The sequence below is a fragment of the Mustelus asterias genome, chromosome 28 (assembly GCF_964213995.1).
Source record: "Mustelus asterias chromosome 28, sMusAst1.hap1.1, whole genome shotgun sequence".
NCBI lineage: Eukaryota > Metazoa > Chordata > Chondrichthyes > Carcharhiniformes > Triakidae > Mustelus > Mustelus asterias.
Window position 1 is genome coordinate 15955624 of NC_135828.1, and position 12626 is coordinate 15968249.

General features: G+C 37.5%; 1 protein-coding gene across 7 annotated transcripts in view; it reads left to right on the forward strand.

Annotated features, from left to right (window-relative positions):
• Positions 1 to 12626, forward strand: part of LOC144480265 (adenosine kinase-like) — a 245312-nt gene that overhangs the window by 180117 nt on the left and 52569 nt on the right. The window lies entirely within an intron of this gene.

The following is a 12626-nucleotide window of genomic DNA, read 5'->3' on the forward strand; positions in this document are numbered from 1 at the left end:
CCGTGCATAACATTTGAAGCCTTGAGTAAAATTACAAAAAATTAAGAGAAATTCACATTTGGATTTGACACAGTTGTACTGAACGTGCAATTTCAGGGCATGCTGAAATGTTGGAGAAGATGAGGGTTGGTGTGCTTTTGGCAGAGATTGTATGCACTACCAAGCTCAAAGAGCCTTTCAGAACAAAATCTCTTAAAGCTTGATGATTGGTAGGCAAATCGATTGTCTTAAATATAAATTACAAACCATATATTTTGTTGTGTTACCTTGCTGGCTGGCTGTTCTGAAAGTGTGCCCCATTTTGGCTAAAGCATGTCTTTGGAACTGGTTTTTTTTTTTGCAACTTGACAAAGCCAAAAGCTCAGTATTACATAATGACATATATTGCATAAAAATATATGTATCAATGTTCCAGCAGACATGCATATATTTAAATGCAATCAAAGAAAAATATTCCTCTGTTTATTGATTCAAGCAACCACGAGAACAGCGCTTTTTAAAAAAATGGTCTGTTAAAATTACAAAATGTTATTTTCAGTACTACAACCCACAATTGTTTTATAAATGTAAATGGCTTTCACAAATGAAACATCACTGCTAAAGTAGGTAGTAAATCCAGATTCTCTTGTTAAATATTTTATGTGTTTTACAAAATTTATAGCTACGACAGTTCTTTGTGCTAGTTACAGTCTGTAAGTTTCATTTTACTGGTAATATAACTTAAACAGACTTGCTTTTAGTTAGTGTTTTGTTTTCAATTATATTTCAAATCAGAACATAAATGTAATAATAAAGTTCTGAAAGTTAGAAGGTTTTTAACAGAGGTATTCTTGATAATACAGTATTATTTGCTTTCTCCAATGCAGTGCTTCAGCAGCCAGTATTTACACTTCTGCAAACTAATTTGTGATCTTCTGATGGAAAAGAAATCTGTCATATGTTATTCCTTTGCACCTGTCTGAAACACACTCTATTTTATCATGAACCTGTGCGGAGTTTGCACGTTCTCCCCGTTTCTGCGTGGGTTTCCTCCGGGTGGTCCAAAAATGTGCGGGTTAGGTTGATTGGCCGTGCTAAATTGCCCCTTAGTGTCAGGATTAGCAGGATAAATATGTGGCGTTGTGGGGATAGGGCCTGGGTGGGAATGTTGTCGGTGCAGACTCGATGGGCCAAATGGCTTCCTTCTCCACTGTAAGGTTTCTATGATTTCCTCTATCTAAATTTCCTCATAGGAGTTGATCAAATTAAGATTGTATATGATCTGTTATCTTACTGAACAGCTTCCATACCTCACCTTACTGCAATAAAGACTGAACTTCCAGGAATAATTCAGATCATGTTCTGCAGATGAATTTACATCTGTATCAAGTTATCATATTTAGAAAGAATAATTTATAATAGATTTAGTGATGTGTGATGGAAGTATCCTCGATTTGCTGGTTATAAGAAACTGTGTAACATAGGTTTGAACAACCTTGACCACATTTCCAGTTGAGCATAATTATCTCACATTGAGAATCAGAGAGGCTATAGGTTGGCTGGTATGGAAAATGTCCAAACTGTCCAATGATGTTGGCAACATTGAGGCACGTTGTTAGGCAGATCTTGGGTGCTGTGTGCGAAACTGGATTCCTGAGATGGAAAGTGATTTTTTTTCCCTCAAAGCACAGGCAGTGAACACTTGGTCTGGAATCTTAGAACATTAATCTTAGAATTTCATAGTAAGAAGTCTCACAACAGGTTAAAGTCCATCAGGTTTATTTGGAATCACCTGATGAAGGAGCAGTGCTCCGAAAGCACGTGATTCCAAATAAACCCTTTGGACTTTAAGTGTTGTGAGACTTGTTACTCTGCCCACCCAGTCCAACAGTCCAACGCCAGCATCTCCACATCATAGAATTTCATAAGAAGCAGGAATAGGCCATTCAGCCCTTTGAGCCTGCTTTGCTATTCAAGCAAAAATCCTGAGTTTTAACCCAACCATAAAGCCACATGATGGCTTGTCTATTTGAAAAAACATACTGTCGAGGGTTGTTTTGGATGTGCATTTGTCCTCTTGCTAAAACAGAGCCTTGAAGTCATTCTGGTGCTTTCCACCCTAATTTAAGGTGGCACTTTTCTGTTTCTGATTTAGGTGGAATCTTTGACATTATTCCTTTTCGCAGTCATTGTTCTCATTTCTTTTCCCTCATTCCTCTCCAATTTGTAGAGTCAGTCTTTCTTGTTTGCCTTTCATTGCCACTCATGATTCCCAACAGTGGATACAGCTCCAAGGGATATATAAGAGTTAGATTGCCTGGCAGGTAACAGGCAGACTCTGGGAGTGGTAAGTCAATAGTGATCTATTTATGGATGGACTTTTAATAGAATATTGAAGGTGAAAAACTTCGAATTCACAACACAATTTGATGCCATAATGTTAAGCGTGTGGATCCTTTTGAGATTGATGAACTAATATGGCCTGAGCAGTTCTCCTCATCTGGGTGTATAATCTTATCTGTTTACAAGTTTCAGAAGGTTATTTATACATGTTTGAAGGAGTTAATCCACATAAGCATGAACTTTTGTTTGAAAGCAGTTCTATATGTCCACCACTGCGCATGCACACATTTGCTCGCAGTGGTCATGCTGAGTCTTGCTTGGATGTGACTGTTTTTTACTCATGATCCCTAGTTTTGTAACCAAAGACCAAATAATTTAGTTACTTTCTATATCCATTTCTTTCTTAATTTCTGAAGGCCTAACTTATAACTATGAAAATAAGGTCAGATTTGAATCTCTGCAACTTAAAAACATCAGCCCAAGATTGAAATCTGTTTTCTCCAAAAGATCAATATTCTTTTGAATATTCAGTGCTCAAAACTGCACATGACGTACCAAAGGTGATTTTTGCCTATGTATAGTACAGTGTTAAAATAACCTGTTTGAATTTATAATCAATTATTTTCCATGACTCTTACTTAAGATTTTTTTCACTTCCTTCTTTCTTCCCCCTTTTAATGTGTGATTTCTGAAAGAAGTAGCCTGAATACATTTGTTTAAGGAACACAAGATGAGCAAGCAAAACCTTGGCTTGATTCTAGGCCTCTTGCTGGGGTGAGTAGGACTTCCACGCAGGTTTCACAGCAGTTGAACTTGAGCAACCAGTAAGGTATGTTTAGTGGAATGTTATGCCAATCGAGTCTTTGGTGTGGGAGGAATCTACTCTGATTGCAAAATTGGGTTGTGTAAGACAGAAGATCTATTTTGGGGTGCTGTCATGGTCAGAATATTGAAGCTTAAAGCACTGGTTATTTGTTAACATAAGGAGTTTTCTAGAACGGAATAGTAATACAACATTGCATACACCGTCAGAAAAATAATGTTTATCTGTATACCTAGCTTAAAAAAAGAAAAACAATTTGCAAGGAAAGTTAACAGAATCAGAATAAATTACAGTCCCATAATTGGAATTGCAATTAGGTACACCTTTGCATCACAACAAATATTTAATCATGGTTAACATTCAGAACTATTTGTAAAGAATAGAGGAAACAAAGAAATAATTGCAGGCCAGTAGTCAGCAGAAGATTGAATGTTCTTTAAAGCAAGTACAGAGGGCTGCTGGCAATCAGACGAGTTACATGCTTCTTTTAGCATTATGTAGTTGCTATTTTGCTGGGTTTTTTTAAAGACATGATTTTATGGCTTTCAGACTATTCCATGAGTACAGTTTGTTCCTGATGATTTAAGGTCATTTTATTAGTGCTCTGATGTATAACGTTGGGAAATTTTGTTTGATTGGAAGAAGTTTGAGAATGAATGCCACATGTACAGATCTGTCAGCTTCATAAATCTATCTCTTCCACATCAACATCTACAGTTTCTATTTCAGAACTTTTTTTTCTGAAATGCTTTTATTTAATATTTTGCTCTAATTTTCTTCTGCCATTATTGGCAATAGTAGTGATCGTCTCAAGATTCCATGTTGAAAATAACCATTTCCTGTAGTGATGTTGCATTTTATCTTGCATAAATGTAGTGTCTTACATAGAAAAACATTCCAAGGCACTTCACAATCAAAAAATGGACACAGAGCCAACGAATGAGATGTTGCAAAGGGCTACCAAAAACCTGGTCAAAGAATTGGATTTTCAGGAGCATCTTCAAGGATCGGAGAGGTGGAGAGACGGGGCTTCAATTCTTACACCACTTATACAACATTCAGTACATAATGGGTACAAATTTCTTCCAAGTAAATATTGGAAAGGCCAAAAGCATTATCTTCAAACTCCATTTCCTAGCCACCAATTACATCTCTGTCCCTGGGAAATGTCTGATGTTGAAGCAGACTGTTCACAATCATTGTGTCATATTTGACTGCTTCAGCCAACATAGCCATGCTATAGAACATAGAACATAGAACAGTACAGCACAGAACAGGCCCTTCGGCCCACGATGTTGTGCCGACCTTCATCTGAAACCAAGATCAAGCTATCCCACTCCCTACCATCCTGTTGTGCTCCATGTGCCTATCCAATAACCGCTTAAATGTTCCTAAAGTGTCTGACTCCACTATCACTGCAGGCAGTCCATTCCACACCCCAACCACTCTCTGCGTGAAGAACCTACCTCTGATATCCTTCCTATATCTCCCACCATGAACCCTATAGTTATGCCCCCTTGTAATAGCTCCATCCACCCGAGGAAATAGTCTTTGAACGTTCACTCGATCTATCCCCTTCATCATTTTATAAACCTCTATTAAGTCTCCCCTCAATCTCCTCCGCTCCAGAGAGAACAGCCCCAGCTCCCTCAACCTTTCCTCATAAGACCGACACTCCAAACCAGGCAGCAGCCTGGTAAATCTCCTCTGCACTCTCTCCAGCGCTTCCACATCCTTCTTATAGTGAGGTGACCAGAACTGCACGCAATATTCCAAATGCGGTCTCACCAAGGTCCTGTACAGTTGCAGCATAACCCCACGGCTCTTAAACTCCAACCCCCTGTTAATAAAAGCTAAGTAAGAAGTTTAACAACACCAGGTTAAAGTCCAACAGGATTTTGGACTTTAACCTGGTGTTGTTAAACTTCTTACTGTGTTTACCCCAGTCCAACGCCGGCATCTCCACATCAATAAAAGCTAACACACTATATGCCTTCTTCACAGCTCTATCCACTTGAGTGGCAACCTTTAGAGATCTGTGGATATGGAAGACCGTCAATTTCCACCACCACAATATCACCTACCTCCATTCCTGCCGCAGCTTATTTGTTGCTACAACCCTCAGTGTCATGCCTTTGTTACCCCTTGACTTGACTGCTCCAATGCACTCCTGGTTAACCTCCTCCTAGCTTCTCTCTAAACTTGAGATGATCCAAAGTCCCTTATCAAATGCCTTTTGGAAATCCAAAAACACCGCATCCACCGGTTCCCCTCCATCAACCGCACTCGTTACATCTTCATAAAAATCCAACAAGTTCGTCAAGCACGACTTTCCCCTCATGAATCCATGCTGCGTCTGCTTAATCAAACCATTCTTATCCAGATGGCCTGCTATTTCTTCTTTAATGATTTCTTCTTTAAATGACCATGAAACTATTGTTGATTGCTGTTAGTAAAAAAAACCCATCCGGTTCACTAATGTCCTTTAGGGAAAGAAATCTGCCTCTTTCCTGCTCTGGCCTACATGTGACTCCAGACTACAGCAGTGTGGTTGACTATTAAATACCCTCTGACATGGCCTAGCAAGCCACTTAGTTTAAAGGTAATTAGTGATGGGCAATAAATCCTGACCAGCAGTGACCCCCACATCCTGCAAAATGATTTTTTTTCTAAATTAACCGGTAAGGATGGGGTGATGGGTAATCTGGCTGGTGCATGTCAGCATATAATTAATAGTGTTTCCAATGAGATTAAGTTTACAGAGGGCAAAATATTGGAGGCCAGCCAGGAAAGTATTGGAATAGTTAATGTCTCTGTGAAAGAAAGATATTAAATATATACAAGTTGCAAGAAATTCTTCTTCGTGACTTTTTTCTTCTATCTCTGATTGCAATTTTGGACAATCATATTCTGCTATTAAAGAATTATACCTATAATTATGATTATAATTCTAAACTAAATTCCAGAAACTATAATAGTGCCAAGTTACAATTGAAGAACTTAAGTTCGTGAAGACTAGTTTAAAGCCCAAGAAATCACCTTGGGCGAGAGGCTGGAAAAGGGGATAAACTATTTCCAATCCAACTTGTAAGAGAGCTTCGTAGACTGTGGCATTACTGTCAAGATATGGCTTTTTTGATGGTAATAAATTTATCCTCTCAGTCAGAAAGAGAAATCTTAGCATTGAAACCTGTGGAGAAGAAGGGGTATAAATGTATCTGTCATTGGCGGAAAGAAAAATAGCAAAAGAGAGATACAATTCAGTATCCCCAGTCTCTGAGATTTCTTTGATGAATTCATTGTTAAAGCTGAATTTTTGAAAATGCTTGTCTGTCAGTGCCCTCCCTGGAGTGCTTCTATGCAAGACCATACAGGCCATCATAAAGGCAAGCCTTTCAAACATTTGAGTTGTTTGTGATCTTAACATGTATTCTGTTATTAAGCATTGTTTAACTTGCCTTTCTGTTCACAAGTTTATCTTAAAAAATGAGGAAACTGTTTTAACTTATAAATAGAGATGTGACTACGTGCTGAAATAAAATCAGAAAATGCTGGATAAACTCATTAGGTCTGGCAGCAGCTGTGGAGAGAGAAACAGAGTTAACATTTGGAGTCCTGGAGCAGAGTCAGAGTCCACAGGTGCTGCTAGTTCTGAGTTTATTCAGCATTTTCTGTTTTTATTTCAGACTTTCAAACATCTGCAGTATTTTGCTTTTATTTGACTACATGCTGCTTGTGTTAATTGTTAGTGTCAGGTCAGTAATGCATGTTAAAAGCATTGGATTCCCAAGTGTTAGCTAGCTGTTATACTTCAACTTTCTTTGGGTTGTGCCTGTTTTGCTAGTCTTACCCTCATTGACTTGCTTTCCACATTGATGAAACAGCCTCCATGCTTAACTAAGTGATAGCACTGATTCCAGATGTAGTTGGAAGCATTCCAATAGAGAATAGTTAGATGAACATTGAGAGATAATTTGTAGGTTGAACTGGTCAATTATACTCCCTGAAATGAGACTTTTGAGATATTAGTGATTTCATAATTCCCTTGTGTATGTGGAGACAAAAATGTTTCCACTGTGTCGGATTTTAGTTTGTCAAGAATTTTAATTTTAAGAAGAGTTGCAACAGAGAGCTTGTGGATTTATGATGTGAAGAATTATTTTTATATTGTGGTGATTGGGAAGCACAGCTTTTTATTGTGGCATGATGGCATTGCCGTTAAAATGAGTTCATCCTACTTGCTCTCGGGCCAATCTTGTTTATGATCACAATATATCCCTGTTTTTTTATTTGATACTTTTCTACACATTGGTTTTAGTCTTATTTTCTAAATATGTGATTTGTGGAGTGACTAGCTTAGTTTGCGATGAGTTTTCAATTTGAAATTCGATATAATTGATTGACCAAAGGAAAAAGTCGCATTTGATATCAGCATAACAACCTGGATTAATAAAAGTAGCAATACTTTAAAATGAAAATACTATAAAAATGACAGGCAGAAAAATAAATTGGAAAACCAATGATTAAATTGTCAGGTATGTCATGCAGAGAAAAAGAGATTGCCGTTAGCCGTGCTAATAGCCACAGAACAAATTTGTCAGCAATAAATAGATTAAAAAGAGGTTTCAGCTGATCTGTTGTAAAATTTATAATTATTCATGATTTCCTGGTAGATTATTTTTAACCATTGATTTAAGGACTGACAACTGCTGAGTAAATGACAGAAATTTGTTGGCTGAGCTATTCTATTATGCTAATCTTCCAGTCAGCTGCATTAATATGAGATTAGCCATAATGAATCCTCAAACCATTGTAAATATAATATTCATCAAAAGGGTTTTAATATTGTTGTAGACAAATACAACCCAAGTATGCTGTAGGGATGAAAAAATCATTATGGCAGTATAGCAAAGCTGCAGAGATAGATATCTTATTCAGGTGCCATACAATTCATGAAGACAACATTTGTTGAAACAACTTCGTAATGCATGGCAAGGGGTCTTTGGGAATTTTTGGTTGCATGCTGAATAAAATGCCATGTACCTGATAGAAAAAAGTTGGTGAGCAATTAAACAAAACTCAATTGTGCATGTTGAAACCTTTTATGTATTCAAATTTGTAGAATCTAAATGGCAGTAATTAGTAAGGTTTTGATTACCTGATTTCCTTTGCAGTGTTGAAAATATTAATTTGCCACTTGTAGACAATTGTCAACAATCAAAAATTAGAGACAATCAGGTGCTCGAGATAATAGGAAATGTTTCTCATTTTGCTCGAAACTGTTATGAAGTATAATTATTGAAGTGCTTACCCGAGATGAATCAGAAACCCAGAATGAGAACCAAGTAAATGTTGTGCTTTCTGTGGGAGAGGTTGAAATCAGATACTAAATCGTGTGTTACATCATATCAGCAAATCTGGGAACTGGTTAACTCCAGGCTGTTGTAGAAAATTTCTGATAGTAATCAGTTGTGCGTTCTTAAAAGTCGGTTGACAATATCACTTGAACTACATCTGTGTGTACAAGATCTCAACACGACAAACTGAGGAAATGGACTTTAAGCATTAGCATATAGATGATACACTCTTGGGAATGGTGAATTACTCGAGTTTGTTCTATGAGTGAACTGTGAAGGTCGTCTTCATGCAGGAATAAACTAGATATTTCAGTATTCCCCGTTGTATATGTTGATGGATTATTTGTACTGGATTGTTTTGGAACTCTGTTCATGTGTCACCAACTACATCATTTCCTTTATGACTGAAGCATTCATGTTCGTCAGAGGGGAACAGAAACTATACACATCACAATTTCTGCCACCACTGTAGAATCAATTTAAAAATGCTGCAACCTAAACCAGACCAAAATACCTCCTGTGAGTTTGCACTGTATTTTCTGCCTTTCAATATATTTTCTGCTTCCTTAATTACCTTTTCTGCCTTAAGACTGTGCTCAATGTTCAGAAAGCACTGTTTCTTCCACTTTCAGCTGCCATTGTTTCTGCTGTGGTCTCTGACTCCTGTTTTTTTACATACACAATTCCATTGCCAATGTTCTGCTATCATAAGTCTGCACCCTAGCATTAGTTCAGTGTTTATTTTGTTCTACCATGATTAAATGACTACCCTTAGATTGCTGCTGATCAACAGCATTAATCAGTTCTGAAAGCGAGCCTTTTCTTGATTCTCATAAACCCCATCACCAGCAACATATTTTAGTCCTGGTGATTTAGTTTCAGCCCTTCATCATCTGACATTTTGGGTCTCACCATATTCCCATTGCTTGCATGGTAACTCCAAGAGCTCCACCATCACTAATATTGAAAATCCTGTAGTTTAAAAACAATTTCAACTCCTCAATGGTCATTTCTGGTGGCACATTGGTTAGCACTGCTGCCTCACAGCCCTAGGGACCTGGGTCCAATGGCTGTCTGTGGGAGTTTGCACTTTCTTCCTGTGTCTGCATGGGTTTTTTCTGGGTGCTCCGGTTTCCTCCCACAGTCCAAAGATGTGCTGGTTAGGTGAATCGGCAGTGATAAATAGCCCTTTAGTGTCCAAAGATGTGTAGGTTAGCTGGATTAGCCATGGGAAATGTGTGCGGTTATGGGAATAGGGCAGAGGAGAGGGCCTGGGTAAGATACTCTGTCAGAGAGACGATGCAGACTCAATGGGTTGAATGGCCTCCTTCTGCACCGTAGGGATTCCATGATCATCATGCTGAAAGTTAATTAAACTCCAAATTGGAAATAACATTGTAAATTGCACATTGTGCCACTCTTTAAAGCTCCATTTACAAGTGTTTTGAAATACTGTTGTTGAAATTCTAAAGGGCTACTGGTAAGATGGAGCTGCGGCTTCGCAAAGTGTAGAAACAATTGTTCTTTTGATAAATAGAAAGAAATTCCATTTGTTATGTTGATGAGGTGCTAGAGGAAATATATCAGTGCATCAGCACTTGTATTCAAGGCCCTGTGACTTCCAAGGATATGTGAGAATTATGGGTCTTTCACAATAACATATCCTGCTGATTATATTACACAATAGTAATGTGATGTTAGTTATATTTGAAGTTCCATCCCCATATGGAAATTAATTAAGAATAAATTGAAACATAAACCTTTTGGAAGGCCTGTACTGAATGCAGTTAATAGTTGCATTATAATATTGTCTTTGTCCCAGGATTAATTTGTGTTTGTTAAAGGCAAATGTACTATTTAGTCTTAAGCTAATTTGCATGGCCTTTTCACACTGCTACAATGCAGTGGCTGTGCAAGTGGTATTTCCCACTAACAGGATGCTGCCATCAGTCCGAAGTGACATTCTGCCTACCACGCAATTGAACAACATTGTGTAAGAGTGCCAGCCATATGGGTGTTAGGTCACAATAATTGGCTGATCGAATAAAAGAGCATATGTCTTCGCTTGTTCATAATGGGCGGAGTACAAACTGTACTCAACCAGTCTGTGCTTGCAAAACACAAAATAAAATGTCCACTGTTAGATGTGATTCCACGATTTGGCATCACTAACTGAACAATTCTGAATGTGCTAACAGCCAATTTAACAACCAAATTAGGATAAGCTTGTTACGTGGCTCATTTATGCTTGCTAGAAGTGACATACATTCATACACAGGGACCTGTTCTCCGTAAACTAAAGAAATATATTCACGCTTTGCATCTTTTTTGAATTTCCCAGGAACTTGGGGTGCCTCTCGTTCCCTTTTGTTTTCTCTCTGGCCACACAGCCAAACCACGAAACATCCTTTTCTCCTTTCATATAAAGTTTTGTGATCATTTGAAATTTGGCATCTTGTGTTTGATGAGTGCAAAAGAAAAAGCTTCAACAAGATGCCTCTCTTTTCAGCAATAATTTGAATTAGCTTTTCAAGTACTTTCGCAAATTGTTTTTTATGCAAAATGTGGGAAAATCAATTTGGATTGAATTTAATCTGAATGTTAGTATAAACAGAGCTGAAGAGGTGCTGTTTTACATACACATTAAGATAAGATTGACAACCAAGTGTAAACTGGCATGGATCCAGTGAGTAATACTTGAAGTGTGTAGAAATCGAGAAGCATATCTCAAAAACATTTTGTCGTTGAAAATTATTTAACTCGCAGAACATCCAGTACAGAAAAGTCAGCTTAAAGGCAAAGCATTCAATAATGAGTTTACATTTAAATTTATTGACTTTAAGTGATTATCACCAGGTCTCAGCTTTGTATCAAGTGAAGGTTTGGCATTCTCCAATTGTGGGATTGCAAATCAAAGATTGAATCACAAGATTTTTCTCAAAAGCCTTTTGGCTGTTAGGGTCATTGTGTTGGAAGGAAGGGTGTACATAAATCTCAACTCGAGTCGATTATATAGCACAGAAAATCATGTTGAGGGATTTTAACCTCATCAATAAAATTTGAGGGAAAACAGTTGCACATATCACAGAAATGGGACAGTCCAAAGAATGTTATGGCCATTGAATTTCTTTTGATGTCTAGTCACTGTTAAGTTAACCAATGTGCCAGCAAATTTGACACAACAGTCCTACAAACAGATTTATGAAATGAACTTTTTTTTAATGAGTGCTGATGGAGTGATAAGTATTCTTTTAATATTGATGTGGGGTCTTTTATGTCTACTTAAACAAATAGACAGGGTTAACTGATGCATTGAATGATAACATTTCCAAAATGCAACATTTCTACAGTTTTACATTGAATGTTGGTCCAGATTTACCTATGGCCAGGGATACCCACAGTCTTCTGGGGGCGAGCATTCCATCACTGAGCTAGTCTTGGAATTTGAATCAGCTCTTCAGATCAGCATAACCATTATGTTACCATTCCCTCTGTACATTTTTAAGAATGAGATCATTTGACATTCAAACACTTAAGTATGCATGTACAGAGCTCTTCTTTCCTCTATCTGGTGCAAGGAAGGCAACATTTTTTGTACAGCTTGTTCACATAGCTCTCAATAAAATAACCATTCAATCAATTCCTGTAGTGCAAGTACTCTGTATCAAATATTTAGAATAGAATGCATTTGCAGAACTGCAAATATAGTGAATACCTCTCAGACGCATATGCAAAATACATTCTTGTTACCTTCAAATATTTTTAAAATTAAAGCCACTATGGACGTTAATTACCAGAATAAATAGATCACTGAATTGTCCTTCAACTGTATCTTTGAATATATTGTTCATAAATTGAGATGAAAAATATAGAGCAGTTGTTACTGTACTTAAACTGACCTGAATATATTTTGTATTAGAATGTTTCTTGTCTAATATCAAAACTGTGGCCTGGATTTTCCTCTCTCTGATGACACAACAGCTTTTGTCATTCTAGGGGAGGTGATGGCCTAGTGGTATTTTCGCTAGATTGTTGTCATAAAAACCCATCTGGTTCACTAATGTCCTTTAGGGAAAGAAATCTGCTGCCCTTACCTGGTCTGGCCTACATGTGACTCCAGAGCC